This window comes from Gadus macrocephalus, chromosome 2 (genome assembly GCF_031168955.1).
Source record: "Gadus macrocephalus chromosome 2, ASM3116895v1".
Classification (NCBI taxonomy): Eukaryota; Metazoa; Chordata; class Actinopteri; order Gadiformes; family Gadidae; genus Gadus; species Gadus macrocephalus.
The window spans coordinates 17,139,830-17,158,056 of record NC_082383.1 but is presented as its reverse complement, the minus strand read 5'-3'; the positions used below and the strand labels follow the sequence as shown (position 1 = coordinate 17,158,056).

General features: G+C 43.6%; 4 non-coding genes across 4 annotated transcripts; all 4 read left to right on the top strand.

The window, feature by feature from the left end:
• Nucleotides 1-1,581: 1,581 nt before the first annotated feature.
• On the top strand, nucleotides 1,582-1,664 carry trnal-cag (transfer RNA leucine (anticodon CAG)). The gene has a single exon. It is a non-coding gene; the product is annotated as a tRNA-Leu (tRNA).
• A 5,975-nt stretch (nucleotides 1,665-7,639) lies between these two features.
• Nucleotides 7,640-7,722, top strand: trnal-cag (transfer RNA leucine (anticodon CAG)). The gene has a single exon. It is a non-coding gene; the product is annotated as a tRNA-Leu (tRNA).
• Nucleotides 7,723-11,033: 3,311 nt separating this feature from the next.
• trnal-cag (transfer RNA leucine (anticodon CAG)) lies at nucleotides 11,034-11,116 on the top strand. Its single transcript has one exon. It is a non-coding gene; the product is annotated as a tRNA-Leu (tRNA).
• Nucleotides 11,117-15,279: 4,163 nt separating this feature from the next.
• On the top strand, nucleotides 15,280-15,362 carry trnal-cag (transfer RNA leucine (anticodon CAG)). The gene has a single exon. It is a non-coding gene; the product is annotated as a tRNA-Leu (tRNA).
• Nucleotides 15,363-18,227: the final 2,865 nt, after the last annotated feature.

The following is an 18,227-nucleotide window of genomic DNA, read 5'->3' as shown; positions in this document are numbered from 1 at the left end:
GGTAAGGAGGTTTAAACTCAAAGTGACTGGCTGGCTGCGGTGGGGTAGTGTAAATGGGTAATGAGAGGGGAGTCTTTTTGTCTCAATCTGTGTGTGTGCACGTCCGTGTCTGTGCATTAGTTTATGTAAGTAGTGTAATCCATGTAACTATGGTAAGGTTACAGCGCATGGAAGCTGTGGTTTATAATCGGTCCATGTTTTACGGACATTTGAACATACCAGAGCAGTAACCATGATGGTGTGTTGTTTTTATTGATTCGTAGGGTCTGTTACAAAACGTTAGGATGGCCGAGCGGTCTAAGGTGTTGCGTTCAGGTCGTAGTCTCCTCTGGAGGCGTGGGTTCGAATCCCACTTCTGACACTTCATTTGGATCTCTTTGATTGTGATTATCTGTTCAAACTTTGTAACATGGAGAACATTTGGAAAAGGTAAGGAGATTTAAACTCAAAGTGACTGGCTGGCTACGGTGGGGTAGTGGAAATTGTAAATGAGAGGGTTGTCTTTCTGTCTCAATCTGTGTGTGAGTGCGCTCGTGAACGTGCGTGTGTGTGCATTAGTTTATGTAAGTAGTGTAACCCATGTAACAATGGTAACGTTACAGCGCATGGTAGCTGGGGTTTATTATCGGTCCTTGTTTTACGGACATTTGAACATACGAGAGCAGTAACCATGATGGCGTTTTTTGTTGAATGATTCGAAGGGTCTGATGAAATACGTCAGGATGGCCGAGCGGTCTAAGGCGCTGCGTTCAGGTCGCAGTCTCTTCTGGAGGCGTGGGTTCGAATCCCACTTCTGACATTATATTTGGATCTCGTTGATTGTTATTATCTGTTCAAACTATGTAATATCGAGAACATTTGGAAAAGGTAAGGAGGTTTAAACTCAAAGTGACTGGCTGGCTACTTTGGGGTAGTAGAAAGGGGAAATGAGACGGTTGTCTTTCTGTCTCAATCTTTGTGTGCACGTCCGTGTCTGTGCATTAGTTTATGTAAGTAGTGTAATCCATGTAACTATGGTAAGGTTACAGCACATGGTAGCTGGGGTTTATTATGGGTCCATGTTTTACGGACATTTGTACATACGAGAGCAGTAACCATGATGGCGTTTTGGGTTTATTGATTCGAAGGGTTTGATGAAATACATCAGGATGGTCGAGCGGTCTAAGGCGCTGCGTTCAGGTCGTAGTCTACTCTGGAGGCGTGTGTTCGAATCCCACTTCTGACACTTCATTTTGGATCTCTTTGATTGTGATTATCTGTTCAAACTTTGTAATATGGAGAACATTTGGAAAAGGTAAGGAGATTTAAACTCAAAGTGACTGGCTGGCTGCGGTGGGGTAGTGGAAATTGTAAATGAGAGGGTTGTCTTTCTGTCTCAATCTGTGTGTGAGTGTGCTCGTGAACGTGCGTGTGTGTGCATTAGTTTATGTAAGTAGTGTAACCCATGTAACAATGGTAACGTTACAGCGCATGGTAGCTGGGGTTTATTATCGGTCCTTGTTTTACGGACACTTGAACATACGAGAGCAGTAACCATGATGGTGTTTTTTGTTGAATGATTCGAAGGGTCTGATGATATACGTCAGGATGGCCGAGCGGTCTAAGGCGCTGCGTTCAGGTCGCAGTCTCCTCTGGAGGCGTGGGTTCGAATCCCACTTCTGACATTATATTTGGATCTCGTTGATTGTTATTATCTGTTCAAACTATGTAATATGGAGAACATTTGGAAAAGGTAAGGAGGTTTAAACTCAAAGTGACTGGCTGGCTGCGGTGGGGTAGTGTAAATGGGTAATGAGAGGGGTGTCTTTTTGTCTCAATCTGTGTGTGTGCACGTCCGTGTCCGTGCATTAGTTTATGTAAGTAGTGTAATCCATGTAACTATGGTAAGGTTACAGCGCATGGAAGCTGTGGTTTATAATCGGTCCATGTTTTACGGACATTTGAACATACCAGAGCAGTAACCATGATGGTGTGTTGTTTTTATTGATTCGTAGGGTCTGTTACAATACGTTAGGATGGCCGAGCGGTCTAAGGTGTTGCGTTCAGGTTGTAGTCTTCTCTGGAGGCGTGGGTTCGAATCCCACTTCTGACACTTCATTTGGATCTCTTTGATTGTGATTATCTGTTCAAACTTTGTAATATGGAGAACATTTGGAAAAGGTAAGGAGATTTAAACTCAAAGTGACTGGCTGGCTGCGGTGGGGTAGTGGAAATTGTAAATGAGAGGGTTGTCTTTCTGTCTCAATCTGTGTGTGAGTGTGCTCGTGAACGTGCGTGTGTGTGCATTAGTTTATGTAAGTAGTGTAACCCATGTAACAATGGTAACGTTACAGCGCATGGTAGCTGGGGTTTATTATCGGTCCTTGTTTTACGGACATTTGAACATACGAGAGCAGTAACCATGATGGCGTTTTTTGTTGAATGATTCGAAGGGTATGTTACAATACGTTAGGATGGCCGAGCGGTCTAAGGTGTTGCGTTCAGGTCGTAGTCTCCTCTGGAGGAGTGGGCTCGAATCCCACTTCTGACACTTCATTTGGATCTCTTTGATTGTGTTTATCTGTTCAAAATTTGTAATATGGAGAACATTTGGAAAAGGTAAGGAGGTTTAAACTCAAAGTGACTGGCTGGCTACTTTGGGGTAGTAGAAAGGGGAAATGAGACGGGTGTCTTTCTGTCTCAATCTTTGTGTGCACGTCCGTGTCTGTGCATTAGTTTATGTAAGTAGTGTAATCCATGTAACTATGGTAAGGTTACAGCACATGGTAGCAGGGGTTTATTATGGGTCCATGTTTTACGGACATTTGTACATACGAGAGCAGTAACCATGATGGCGTTTTGGGTTTATTGATTCGAAGGGTTTGTTGCAATACATCAGGATGGTCGAGCGGTCTAAGGCGCTGCGTTCAGTTCGTAGTCTACTCTGGAGGCGTGGGTTCGAATCCCACTTCTGACACTTCATTTTGATCTCTTTGATTGTGATTATCTGTTCAAACTTTGTAATATGGAGAACATTTGGAAAAGGTAAGGAGATTTAAACTCAAAGTGACTGGCTGGCTACTGTGGGGAAGTGGAAATTGTAAATGAGAGGTGTCTTTCTGTCTCAATCTGTGTGTGAGTGTGCTCGTGAACCTGCGTGTGTGCATTAGTTAATGTAAGTAGTGGAACCCATGTAACTATGGTAACGTTACAGCGCATGGTAGCTGGGGTTTATTATCGGTCCTTGTTTTACGGACATTTGAACATACGAGAGCAGTAACCATGATGGTGTGTTGTGTTTATTGATTCGTAGACTAGGTTAAAAAACTTCAGGTTGGCCGAGCGGTCTAAGGCGCTGCGTTCAGGTCGCAGTGTCCTCTGGAGGCGTGGGTTCGAATCCCACTTCTGACACTTCATTTGGATCTCTTTGATTGTGATTATCTGTTCAAACTTTGTAATATGGAGAACATTTGGAAATGGTAAGGAGATTTAAACTCAAAGTGACTGGCTGGCTACGGTGGGGTAGTGGAATTTGTAAATGAGAGGGTTGTCTTTCTGTCTCAATCTGTGTGTGAGTGTGCTCGTGAACGTGCGTGTGTGTGCATTAGTTTATGTAAGTAGTGTAACCCATGTAACAATGGTAACGTTACAGCGCATGGTAGCTGGGGTTTATTATCGGTCCTTGTTTTACGGACATTTGAACATACGAGAGCAGTAACCATGATGGCGTTTTTTGTTGAATGATTCGAAGGGTCTGATGATATACGTCAGGATGGCCGAGCGGTCTAAGGCGCTGCGTTCAGGTCGCAGTCTCCTCTGGAGGCGTGGGTTCGAATCCCACGTCTGACATTATATTTGGATCTCGTTGATTGTTATTATCTGTTCAAACTATGTAATATGGAGAACATTTGGAAAAGGTAAGGAGGTTTAAACTCAAAGTGACTGGCTGGCTGCGGTGGGGTAGTGTAAATGGGTAATGAGAGGGGTGTCTTTTTGTCTCAATCTGTGTGTGTGCACGTCCGTGTCTGTGCATTAGTTTATGTAAGTAGTGTAATCCATGTAACTATGGTAAGGTTACAGCGCATGGAAGCTGTGGTTTATAATCGGTCCATGTTTTACGGACATTTGAACATACCAGAGCAGTAACCATGATGGTGTGTTGTTTTTATTGATTCGTAGGGTCTGTTACAAAACGTTAGGATGGCCGAGCGGTCTAAGGTGTTGCGTTCAGGTCGTAGTCTCCTCTGGAGGCGTGGGTTCGAATCCCACTTCTGACACTTCATTTGGATCTCTTTGATTGTGATTATCTGTTCAAACTTTGTAACATGGAGAACATTTGGAAAAGGTAAGGAGATTTAAACTCAAAGTGACTGGCTGGCTACGGTGGGGTAGTGGAAATTGTAAATGAGAGGGTTGTCTTTCTGTCTCAATCTGTGTGTGAGTGTGCTCGTGAACGTGCGTGTGTGTGCATTAGTTTATGTAAGTAGTGTAACCCATGTAACAATGGTAACGTTACAGCGCATGGTAGCTGGGGTTTATTATCGGTCCTTGTTTTACGGACATTTGAACATACGAGAGCAGTAACCATGATGGCGTTTTTTGTTGAATGATTCGAAGGGTCTGATGAAATACGTCAGGATGGCCGAGCGGTCTAAGGCGCTGCGTTCAGGTCGCAGTCTCTTCTGGAGGCGTGGGTTCGAATCCCACTTCTGACATTATATTTGGATCTCGTTGATTGTTATTATCTGTTCAAACTATGTAATATCGAGAACATTTGGAAAAGGTAAGGAGGTTTAAACTCAAAGTGACTGGCTGGCTACTTTGGGGTAGTAGAAAGGGGAAATGAGACGGTTGTCTTTCTGTCTCAATCTTTGTGTGCACGTCCGTGTCTGTGCATTAGTTTATGTAAGTAGTGTAATCCATGTAACTATGGTAAGGTTACAGCACATGGTAGCTGGGGTTTATTATGGGTCCATGTTTTACGGACATTTGTACATACGAGAGCAGTAACCATGATGGCGTTTTGGGTTTATTGATTCGAAGGGTTTGATGAAATACATCAGGATGGTCGAGCGGTCTAAGGCGCTGCGTTCAGGTCGTAGTCTACTCTGGAGGCGTGTGTTCGAATCCCACTTCTGACACTTCATTTTGATCTCTTTGATTGTGATTATCTGTTCAAACTTTGTAATATGGAGAACATTTGGAAAAGGTAAGGAGATTTAAACTCAAAGTGACTGGCTGGCTACTGTGGGGAAGTGGAAATTGTAAATGAGAGGGGTGTCTTTCTGTCTCAATCTGTGTGTGAGTGTGCTCGTGAACCTGCGTGTGTGCATTAGTTAATGTAAGTAGTGGAACCCATGTAACTATGGTAACGTTACAGCGCATGGTAGCTGGGGTTTATTATCGGTCCTTGTTTTACGGACATTTGAACATACGAGAGCAGTAACCATGATGGTGTGTTGTGTTTATTGATTCGTAGACTAGGTTAAAAAACTTCAGGTTGGCCGAGCGGTCTAAGGCGCTGCGTTCAGGTCGCAGTGTCCTCTGGAGGCGTGGGTTCGAATCCCACTTCTGACACTTCATTTGGATCTCTTTGATTGTGATTATCTGTTCAAACTTTGTAATATGGAGAACATTTGGAAAAGGTAAGGAGATTTAAACTCAAAGTGACTGGCTGGCTACGGTGGGGTAGTGGAATTTGTAAATGAGAGGGTTGTCTTTCTGTCTCAATCTGTGTGTGAGTGTGCTCGTGAACGTGCGTGTGTGTGCATTAGTTTATGTAAGTAGTGTAACCCATGTAACAATGGTAACGTTACAGCGCATGGTAGCTGGGGTTTATTATCGGTCCTTGTTTTACGGACATTTGAACATACGAGAGCAGTAACCATGATGGCGTTTTTTGTTGAATGATTCGAAGGGTCTGATGATATACGTCAGGATGGCCGAGCGGTCTAAGGCGCTGCGTTCAGGTCGCAGTCTCCTCTGGAGGCGTGGGTTCGAATCCCACGTCTGACATTATATTTGGATCTCGTTGATTGTTATTATCTGTTCAAACTATGTAATATGGAGAACATTTGGAAAAGGTAAGGAGGTTTAAACTCAAAGTGACTGGCTGGCTGCGGTGGGGTAGTGTAAATGGGTAATGAGAGGGGAGTCTTTTTGTCTCAATCTGTGTGTGTGCACGTCCGTGTCTGTGCATTAGTTTATGTAAGTAGTGTAATCCATGTAACTATGGTAAGGTTACAGCGCATGGAAGCTGTGGTTTATAATCGGTCCATGTTTTACGGACATTTGAACATACCAGAGCAGTAACCATGATGGTGTGTTGTTTTTATTGATTCGTAGGGTCTGTTACAAAACGTTAGGATGGCCGAGCGGTCTAAGGTGTTGCGTTCAGGTCGTAGTCTCCTCTGGAGGCGTGGGTTCGAATCCCACTTCTGACACTTCATTTGGATCTCTTTGATTGTGATTATCTGTTCAAACTTTGTAACATGGAGAACATTTGGAAAAGGTAAGGAGATTTAAACTCAAAGTGACTGGCTGGCTACGGTGGGGTAGTGGAAATTGTAAATGAGAGGGTTGTCTTTCTGTCTCAATCTGTGTGTGAGTGTGCTCGTGAACGTGCGTGTGTGTGCATTAGTTTATGTAAGTAGTGTAACCCATGTAACAATGGTAACGTTACAGCGCATGGTAGCTGGGGTTTATTATCGGTCCTTGTTTTACGGACATTTGAACATACGAGAGCAGTAACCATGATGGCGTTTTTTGTTGAATGATTCGAAGGGTCTGATGAAATACGTCAGGATGGCCGAGCGGTCTAAGGCGCTGCGTTCAGGTCGCAGTCTCTTCTGGAGGCGTGGGTTCGAATCCCACTTCTGACATTATATTTGGATCTCGTTGATTGTTATTATCTGTTCAAACTATGTAATATCGAGAACATTTGGAAAAGGTAAGGAGGTTTAAACTCAAAGTGACTGGCTGGCTACTTTGGGGTAGTAGAAAGGGGAAATGAGACGGTTGTCTTTCTGTCTCAATCTTTGTGTGCACGTCCGTGTCTGTGCATTAGTTTATGTAAGTAGTGTAATCCATGTAACTATGGTAAGGTTACAGCACATGGTAGCTGGGGTTTATTATGGGTCCATGTTTTACGGACATTTGTACATACGAGAGCAGTAACCATGATGGCGTTTTGGGTTTATTGATTCGAAGGGTTTGATGAAATACATCAGGATGGTCGAGCGGTCTAAGGCGCTGCGTTCAGGTCGTAGTCTACTCTGGAGGCGTGGGTTCGAATCCCACTTCTGACACTTCATTTTGATCTCTTTGATTGTGATTATCTGTTCAAACTTTGTAATATGGAGAACATTTGGAAAAGGTAAGGAGATTTAAACTCAAAGTGACTGGCTGGCTACTGTGGGGAAGTGGAAATTGTAAATGAGAGGGGTGTCTTTCTGTCTCAATCTGTGTGTGAGTGTGCTCGTGAACCTGCGTGTGTGCATTAGTTAATGTAAGTAGTGGAACCCATGTAACTATGGTAACGTTACAGCGCATGGTAGCTGGGGTTTATTATCGGTCCTTGTTTTACGGACATTTGAAAATACGAGAGCAGTAACCATGATGGTGTGTTGTGTTTATTGATTCGTAGACTAGGTTAAAAAACGTCAGGATGGCCGAGCGGTCTAAGGCGCTGCGTTCAGGTCGCAGTCTCCTCTGGAGGCGTGGGTTCGAATCCCACTTCTGACACTACAATTGGATCTCGTTGTTTGTGATTTTCTGTTCAAACTTTGTAATATGGAGAACATTTGGAAAAGGTAATGAGATTTAAACTCAAAGTGACTGGCTGGCTGCGGTGGGGTAGTGTAAATGGGTAATGAGAGGGGTGTCTTTTTGTCTCAATCTGTGTGTGTGCACGTCCGTGTCTGTGCATTAGTTTATGTAAGTAGTGTAATCCATGTAACTATGGTAAGGTTACAGCGCATGGAAGCTGTGGTTTATAATCGGTCCATGTTTTACGGACATTTGAACATACCAGAGCAGTAACCATGATGGTGTGTTGTTTTTATTGATTCGTAGGGTCTGTTACAATACGTTGGGATGGCCGAGCGGTCTAAGGTGTTGCGTTCAGGTCGTAGTCTCCTCTGGAGGCGTGGGTTCGAATCCCACTTCTGACACTTCATTTGGATCTCTTTGATTGTGATTATTTGTTCAAACTTTGTAACATGGAGAACATTTGGAAAAGGTAAGGAGATTTAAACTCAAAGTGACTGGCTGGCTACGGTGGGGTAGTGGAAATTGTAAATGAGAGGGTTGTCTTTCTGTCTCAATCTGTGTGTGAGTGTGCTCGTGAACGTGCGTGTGTGTGCATTAGTTTATGTAAGTAGTGTAACCCATGTAACAATGGTAACGTTACAGCGCATGGTAGCTGGGGTTTATTATCGGTCCTTGTTTTACGGACATTTGAACATACGAGAGCAGTAACCATGATGGCGTTTTTTGTTGAATGATTCGAAGGGTCTGATGAAATACGTCAGGATGGCCGAGCGGTCTAAGGTGCTGCGTTCAGGTCGCAGTCTCTTCTGGAGGCGTGGGTTTGAATCCCACTTCTGACATTATATTTGGATCTCGTTTGGTTCGCTGCGGTGGGGTAGTGTAAATGGGTCATGAGAGGGGTGTCTTTTTGTCTCAATCTGTGTGTGTGCACGTCCGTGTCTGTGCATTAGTTTATGTAAGTAGTGTAATCCATGTAACTATGGTAAGGTTACAGCGCATGGAAGCTGTGGTTTATAATCGGTCCATGTTTTACGGACATTTGAACATACTCGAGCAGTAACCATGATGGTGTGTTGTTTTTATTGATTCGTAGGGTCTGTTACAACACGTTAGGATGGCCGAGCGGTCTAAGGTGTTGCGTTCAGGTCATAGTCTCCTCTGGAGGCGTGGGTTCGAATCCCACTGCTGACACTTCTTTTGGATCTCTTTGATTGTGATTATCTGTTCAAACTTTGTAATATGGAGAACATTTGGAAAAGGTAAGGAGATTTAAACTCAAAGTGACTGGCTGGCTGCGGTGGGGTAGTGGAAATTGTAAATGAGAGGGTTGTCTTTCTGTCTCAATCTGTGTGTGAGTGTGCTCGTGAACGTGCGTGTGTGTGCATTAGTTTATGTAAGTAGTGTAATCCATGTAACTATGGTAAGGTTACAGCGCATGGAAGCTGTGGTTTATAATCGGTCCATGTTTTACGGACATTTGAACATACCAGAGCAGTAACCATGATGGTGTGTTGTTTTTATTGATTCGTAGGGTCTGTTACAATACGTTAGGATGGCCGAGCGGTCTAAGGTGTTGCGTTCAGGTCGTAGTCTTCTCTGGAGGCGTGGGTTCGAATCACACTTCTGACACTTCATTTGGATCTCTTTGATTGTGATTATCTGTTCAAACTTTGTAATATGGAGAACATTTGGAAAAGGTAAGGAGATTTAAACTCAAAGTGACTGGCTGGCTGCGGTGGGGTAGTGGAAATTGTAAATGAGAGGGTTGTCTTTCTGTCTCAATCTGTGTGTGAGTGTGCTCGTGAACGTGCGTGTGTGTGCATTAGTTTATGTAAGTAGTGTAACCCATGTAACAATGGTAACGTTACAGCGCATGGTAGCTGGGGTTTATTATCGGTCCTTGTTTTACGGACATTTGAACATACGAGAGCAGTAACAATGATGGCGTTTTTTGTTGAATGATTCGAAGGGTATGTTACAATACGTTAGGATGGCCGAGCGGTCTATGGTGTTGCGTTCAGGTCGTAGTCTCCTCTGGAGGAGTGGGTTCGAATCCCACTTCTGACACTTCATTTGGATCTCTTTGATTGTGATTATCTGTTCAAAATTTGTAATATGGAGAACATTTGGAAAAGGTAAGGAGGTTTAAACTCAAAGTGACTGGCTGGCTACTTTGGGGTAGTAGAAAGGGGAAATGAGACGGGTGTCTTTCTGTCTCAATCTTTGTGTGCACGTCCGTGTCTGTGCATTAGTTTATGTAAGTAGTGTAATCCATGTAACTATGGTAAGGTTACAGCACATGGTAGCAGGGGTTTATTATGGGTCCATGTTTTACGGACATTTGTACATACGAGAGCAGTAACCATGATGGCGTTTTGGGTTTATTGATTCGAAGGGTTTGTTGCAATACATCAGGATGGTCGAGCGGTCTAAGGCGCTGCGTTCAGTTCGTAGTCTACTCTGGAGGCTTGGGTTCGAATCCCACTTCTGACACTACATTTTGATCTCTTTGATTGTGATTATCTGTTCAAACTTTGTAATATGGAGAACATTTGGAAAAGGTAAGGAGATTTAAACTCAAAGTGACTGGCTGGCTACTGTGGGGAAGTGGAAATTGTAAATGAGAGGGGTGTCTTTCTGTCTCAATCTGTGTGTGAGTGTGCTCGTGAACCTGCGTGTGTGCATTAGTTAATGTAAGTAGTGGAACCCATGTAACTATGGTAACGTTACAGCGCATGGTAGCTGGGGTTTATTATCGGTCCTTGTTTTACGGACATTTGAACATACGAGAGCAGTAACCATGATGGTGTGTTGTGTTTATTGATTCGTAGACTAGGTTAAAAAACTTCAGGTTGGCCGAGCGGTCTAAGGCGCTGCGTTCAGGTCGCAGTGTCCTCTGGAGGCGTGGGTTCGAATCCCACTTCTGACACTTCATTTGGATCTCTTTGATTGTGATTATCTGTTCAAACTTTGTAATATGGAGAACATTTGGAAAAGGTAAGGAGATTTAAACTCAAAGTGACTGGCTGGCTACGGTGGGGTAGTGGAATTTGTAAATGAGAGGGTTGTCTTTCTGTCTCAATCTGTGTGTGAGTGTGCTCGTGAACGTGCGTGTGTGTGCATTAGTTTATGTAAGTAGTGTAACCCATGTAACAATGGTAACGTTACAGCGCATGGTAGCTGGGGTATATTATCGGTCCTTGTTTTACGGACATTTGAACATACGAGAGCAGTAACCATGATGGCGTTTTTTGTTGAATGATTCGAAGGGTCTGATGATATACGTCAGGATGGCCGAGCGGTCTAAGGCGCTGCGTTCAGGTCGCAGTCTCCTCTGGAGGCGTGGGTTCGAATCCCACTTCTGACATTATATTTGGATCTCGTTGATTGTTATTATCTGTTCAAACTATGTAATATGGAGAACATTTGGAAAAGGTAAGGAGGTTTAAACTCAAAGTGACTGGCTGGCTGCGGTGGGGTAGTGTAAATGGGTAATGAGAGGGGTGTCTTTTTGTCTCAATCTGTGTGTGTGCACGTCCGTGTCTGTGCATTAGTTTATGTAAGTAGTGTAATCCATGTAACTATGGTAAGGTTACAGCGCATGGAAGCTGTGGTTTATAATCGGTCCATGTTTTACGGACATTTGAACATACCAGAGCAGTAACCATGATGGTGTGTTGTTTTTATTGATTCGTAGGGTCTATTACAAAACGTTAGGATGGCCGAGCGGTCTAAGGTGTTGCGTTCAGGTCGTAGTCTCCTCTGGAGGCGTGGGTTCGAATCCCACTTCTGACACTTCATTTGGATCTCTTTGATTGTGATTATCTGTTCAAACTTTGTAACATGGAGAACATTTGGAAAAGGTAAGGAGATTTAAACTCAAAGTGACTGGCTGGCTACGGTGGGGTAGTGGAAATTGTAAATGAGAGGGTTGTCTTTCTGTCTCAATCTGTGTGTGAGTGTGCTCGTGAACGTGCGTGTGTGTGCATTAGTTTATGTAAGTAGTGTAACCCATGTAACAATGGTAACGTTACAGCGCATGGTAGCTGGGGTTTATTATCGGTCCTTGTTTTACGGACATTTGAACATACGAGAGCAGTAACCATGATGGCGTTTTTTGTTGAATGATTCGAAGGGTCTGATGAAATACGTCAGGATGGCCGAGCGGTCTAAGGCGCTGCGTTCAGGTCGCAGTCTCTTCTGGAGGCGTGGGTTCGAATCCCACTTCTGACAATATATTTGGATCTCGTTGATTGTTATTATCTGTTCAAACTATGTAATATGGAGAACATTTGGAAAAGGTAAGGAGGTTTAAACTCAAAGTGACTGGCTGGCTACTTTGGGGTAGTAGAAAGGGGAAATGAGACGGTTGTCTTTCTGTCTCAATCTTTGTGTGCACGTCCGTGTCTGTGCATTAGTTTATGTAAGTAGTGTAATCCATGTAACTATGGTAAGGTTACAGCACATGGTAGCTGGGGTTTATTATGGGTCCATGTTTTACGGACATTTGTACATACGAGAGCAGTAACCATGATGGCGTTTTGGGTTTTTTGATTCGAAGGGTTTGATGAAATACATCAGGATGGTCGAGCGGTCTAAGGCGCTGCGTTCAGGTCGTAGTCTACTCTGGAGGCGTGGGTTCGAATCACACTTCTGACACTTCATTTTGATCTCTTTGATTGTGATTATCTGTTCAAACTTTGTAATATGGAGAACATTTGGAAAAGGTAAGGAGATTTAAACTCAAAGTGACTGGCTGGCTACTGTGGGGAAGTGGAAATTGTAAATGAGAGGGGTGTCTTTCTGTCTCAATCTGTGTGTGAGTGTGCTCGTGAACCTGCGTGTGTGCATTAGTTAATGTAAGTAGTGGAACCCATGTAACTATGGTAACGTTACAGCGCATGGTAGCTGGGGTTTATTATCGGTCCTTGTTTTACGGACATTTGAACATACGAGAGCAGTAACCATGATGGCGTTTTTTGTTGAATGATTCGAAGGGTCTGATGAAATACGTCAGGATGGCCGAGCGGTCAAAGGCGCTGCGTTCAGGTCGCAGTCTCTTCTGGAGGCGTGGGTTCGAATCCCACTTCTGACATTATATTTGGATCTCGTTGATTGTTATTATCTGTTCAAACTATGTAATATGGAGAACATTTGGAAAAGGTAAGGAGGTTTAAACTCAAAGTGACTGGCTGGCTACTTTGGGGTAGTAGAAAGGGGAAATGAGACGGTTGTCTTTCTGTCTCAATCTTTGTGTGCACGTCCGTGTCTGTGCATTAGTTTATGTAAGTAGTGTAATCCATGTAACTATGGTAAGGTTACAGCACATGGTAGCTGGGGTTTATTATGGGTCCATGTTTTACGGACATTTGTACATACGAGAGCAGTAACCATGATGGCGTTTTGGGTTTTTTGATTCGAAGGGTTTGATGAAATACATCAGGATGGTCGAGCGGTCTAAGGCGCTGCGTTCAGGTCGTAGTCTACTCTGGAGGCGTGGGTTCGAATCCCACTTCTGACACTTCATTTTGATCTCTTTGATTGTGATTATCTGTTCAAACTTTGTAATATGGAGAACATTTGGAAAAGGTAAGGAGATTTAAACTCAAAGTGACTGGCTGGCTACTGTGGGGAAGTGGAAATTGTAAATGAGAGGGGTGTCTTTCTGTCTCAATCTGTGTGTGAGTGTGCTCGTGAACCTGCGTGTGTGCATTAGTTAATGTAAGTAGTGGAACCCATGTAACTATGGTAACGTTACAGCGCATGGTAGCTGGGGTTTATTATCGGTCCTTGTTTTACGGACATTTGAAAATACGAGAGCAGTAACCATGATGGTGTGTTGTGTTTATTGATTCGTAGACTAGGTTAAAAAACGTCAGGATGGCCGAGCGGTCTAAGGCGCTGCGTTCAGGTCGCAGTCTCCTCTGGAGGCGTGGGTTCGAATCCCAATTCTGACACTACAATTGGATCTCCTTGTTTGTGATTTTCTGTTCAAACTTTGTAATATGGAGAACATTTGGAAAAGGTAATGAGATTTAAACTCAAAGTGACTGGCTGGCTGCGGTGGGGTAGTGTAAATGGGTAATGAGAGGGGTGTCTTTTTGTCTCAATCTGTGTGTGTGCACGTCCGTGTCTGTGCATTAGTTTATGTAAGTAGTGTAATCCATGTAACTATGGTAAGGTTACAGCGCATGGAAGCTGTGGTTTATAATCGGTCCATGTTTTACGGACATTTGAACATACCAGAGCAGTAACCATGATGGTGTGTTGTTTTTATTGATTCGTAGGGTCTGTTACAATACGTTGGGATGGCCGAGCGGTCTAAGGTGTTGCGTTCAGGTCGTAGTCTCCTCTGGAGGCGTGGGTTCGAATCCCACTTCTGACACTTCATTTGGATCTCTTTGATTGTGATTATTTGTTCAAACTTTGTAACATGGAGAACATTTGGAAAAGGTAAGGAGATTTAAACTCAAAGTGACTGGCTGGCTACGGTGGGGTAGTGGAAATTGTAAATGAGAGGGTTGTCTTTCTGTCTCAATCTGTGTGTGAGTGTGCTCGTGAACGTGCGTGTGTGTGCATTAGTTTATGTAAGTAGTGTAACCCATGTAACAATGGTAACGTTACAGCGCATGGTAGCTGGGGTTTATTATCGGTCCTTGTTTTACGGACATTTGAACATACGAGAGCAGTAACCATGATGGCGTTTTTTGTTGAATGATTCGAAGGGTCTGATGAAATACGTCAGGATGGCCGAGCGGTCTAAGGCGCTGCGTTCAGGTCGCAGTCTCTTCTGGAGGTGTGGGTTTGAATCCCACTTCTGACATTATGTTTGGATCTCGTTTGGTTCGCTGCGGTGGGGTAGTGTAAATGGGTAATGAGAGGGGTGTCTTTTTGTCTCAATCTGTGTGTGTGCACGTCCGTGTCTGTGCATTAGTTTATGTAAGTAGTGTAATCCATGTAACTATGGTAAGGTTACAGCGCATGGAAGCTGTGGTTTATAATCGGTCCATGTTTTACGGACATTTGAACATACTCGAGCAGTAACCATGATGGTGTGTTGTTTTTATTGATTCGTAGGGTCTGTTACAACACGTTAGGATGGCCGAGCGGTCTAAGGTGTTGCGTTCAGGTCATAGTCTCCTCTGGAGGCGTGGGTTCGAATCACACTGCTGACACTTCTTTTGGATCTCTTTCATTGTGATTATCTGTTCAAACTTTGTAATATGGAGAACATTTGGAAAAGGTAAGGAGATTTAAACTCAAAGTGACTGGCTGGCTGCGGTGGGGTAGTGGAAATTGTAAATGAGAGGGTTGTCTTTCTGTCTCAATCTGTGTGTGAGTGTGCTCGTGAACGTGCGTGTGTGTGCATTAGTTTATGTAAGTAGTGTAACCCATGTAACAATGGTAACGTTACAGCGCATGGTAGCTGGGGTTTATTATCGGTCCTTGTTTTACGGACACTTGAACATACGAGAGCAGTAACCATGATGGTGTTTTTTGTTGAATGATTCGAAGGGTCTGATGAAATACGTCAGGATGGCCGAGCGGTCTAAGGCGCTGCGTTCAGGTCGCAGTCTCCTCTGGAGGCGTGGGTTCGAATCCCACTTCTGACATTATATTTGGATCTCGTTGATTGTTATTATCTGTTCAAACTATGTAATATGGAGAACATTTGGAAAAGGTAAGGAGGTTTAAACTCAAAGTGACTGGCTGGCTGCGGTGGGGTAGTGTAAATGGGTAATGAGAGGGGTGTCTTTTTGTCTCAATCTGTGTGTGTGCACGTCCGTGTCTGTGCATTAGTTTATGTAAGTAGTGTAATCCATGTAACTATGGTAAGGTTACAGCGCATGGAAGCTGTGGTTTATAATCGGTCCATGTTTTACGGACATTTGAACATACCAGAGCAGTAACCATGATGGTGTGTTGTTTTTATTGATTCGTAGGGTCTGTTACAATACGTTAGGATGGCCGAGCGGTCTAAGGTGTTGCGTTCAGGTTGTAGTCTTCTCTGGAGGCGTGGGTTCGAATCCCACTTCTGACACTTCATTTGGATCTCTTTGATTGTGATTATCTGTTCAAACTTTGTAATATGGAGAACATTTGGAAAAGGTAAGGAGATTTAAACTCAAAGTGACTGGCTGGCTGCGGTGGGGTAGTGGAAATTGTAAATGAGAGGGTTGTCTTTCTGTCTCAATCTGTGTGTGAGTGTGCTCGTGAACGTGCGTGTGTGTGCATTAGTTTATGTAAGTAGTGTAACCCATGTAACAATGGTAACGTTACAGCGCATGGTAGCTGGGGTTTATTATCGGTCCTTGTTTTACGGACATTTGAACATACGAGAGCAGTAACCATGATGGCGTTTTTTGTTGAATGATTCGAAGGGTATGTTACAATACGTTAGGATGGCCGAGCGGTCTAAGGTGTTGCGTTCAGGTCGTAGTCTCCTCTGGAGGAGTGGGTTCGAATCCCACTTCTGACACTTCATTTGGATCTCTTTGATTGTGTTTATCTGTTCAAAATTTGTAATATGGAGAACATTTGGAAAAGGTAAGGAGGTTTAAACTCAAAGTGACTGGCTGGCTACTTTGGGGTAGTAGAAAGGGGAAATGAGACGGGTGTCTTTCTGTCTCAATCTTTGTGTGCACGTCCGTGTCTGTGCATTAGTTTATGTAAGTAGTGTAATCCATGTAACTATGGTAAGGTTACAGCACATGGTAGCAGGGGTTTATTATGGGTCCATGTTTTACGGACATTTGTACATACGAGAGCAGTAACCATGATGGCGTTTTGGGTTTATTGATTCGAAGGGTTTGTTGCAATACATCAGGATGGTCGAGCGGTCTAAGGCGCTGCGTTCAGTTCGTAGTCTACTCTGGAGGTGTGGGTTCGAATCCCACTTCTGACACTTCATTTTGATCTCTTTGATTGTGATTATCTGTTCAAACTTTGTAATATGGAGAACATTTGGAAAAGGTAAGGAGATTTAAACTCAAAGTGACTGGCTGGCTACTGTGGGGAAGTGGAAATTGTAAATGAGAGGGGTGTCTTTCTGTCTCAATCTGTGTGTGAGTGTGCTCGTGAACCTGCGTGTGTGCATTAGTTAATGTAAGTAGTGGAACCCATGTAACTATGGTAACGTTACAGCGCATGGTAGCTGGGGTTTATTATCGGTCCTTGTTTTACGGACATTTGAACATACGAGAGCAGTAACCATGATGGTGTGTTGTGTTTATTGATTCGTAGACTAGGTTAAAAAACTTCAGGTTGGCCGAGCGGTCTAAGGCGCTGCGTTCAGGTCGCAGTGTCCTCTGGAGGCGTGGGTTCGAATCCCACTTCTGACACTTCATTTGGATCTCTTTGATTGTGATTATCTGTTCAAACTTTGTAATATGGAGAACATTTGGAAAAGGTAAGGAGATTTAAACTCAAAGTGACTGGCTGGCTACGGTGGGGTAGTGGAATTTGTAAATGAGAGGGTTGTCTTTCTGTCTCAATCTGTGTGTGAGTGTGCTCGTGAACGTGCGTGTGTGTGCATTAGTTTATGTAAGTAGTGTAACCCATGTAACAATGGTAACGTTACAGCGCATGGTAGCTGGGGTTTATTATCGGTCCTTGTTTTACGGACATTTGAACATACGAGAGCAGTAACCATGATGGCGTTTTTTGTTGAATGATTCGAAGGGTCTGATGATATACGTCAGGATGGCCGAGCGGTCTAAGGCGCTGCGTTCAGGTCGCAGTCTCCTCTGGAGGCGTGGGTTCGAATCCCACGTCTGACATTATATTTGGATCTCGTTGATTGTTATTATCTGTTCAAACTATGTAATATGGAGAACATTTGGAAAAGGTAAGGAGGTTTAAACTCAAAGTGACTGGCTGGCTGCGGTGGGGTAGTGTAAATGGGTAATGAGAGGGGTGTCTTTTTGTCTCAATCTGTGTGTGTGCACGTCCGTGTCTGTGCATTAGTTTATGTAAGTAGTGTAATCCATGTAACTATGGTAAGGTTACAGCGCATGGAAGCTGTGGTTTATAATCGGTCCATGTTTTACGGACATTTGAACATACCAGAGCAGTAACCATGATGGTGTGTTGTTTTTATTGATTCGTAGGGTCTGTTACAAAACGTTAGGATGGCCGAGCGGTCTAAGGTGTTGCGTTCAGGTCGTAGTCTCCTCTGGAGGCGTGGGTTCGAATCCCACTTCTGACACTTCATTTGGATCTCTTTGATTGTGATTATCTGTTCAAACTTTGTAACATGGAGAACATTTGGAAAAGGTAAGGAGATTTAAACTCAAAGTGACTGGCTGGCTACGGTGGGGTAGTGGAAATTGTAAATGAGAGGGTTGTCTTTCTGTCTCAATCTGTGTGTGAGTGTGCTCGTGAACGTGCGTGTGTGTGCATTAGTTTATGTAAGTAGTGTAACCCATGTAACAATGGTAACGTTACAGCGCATGGTAGCTGGGGTTTATTATCGGTCC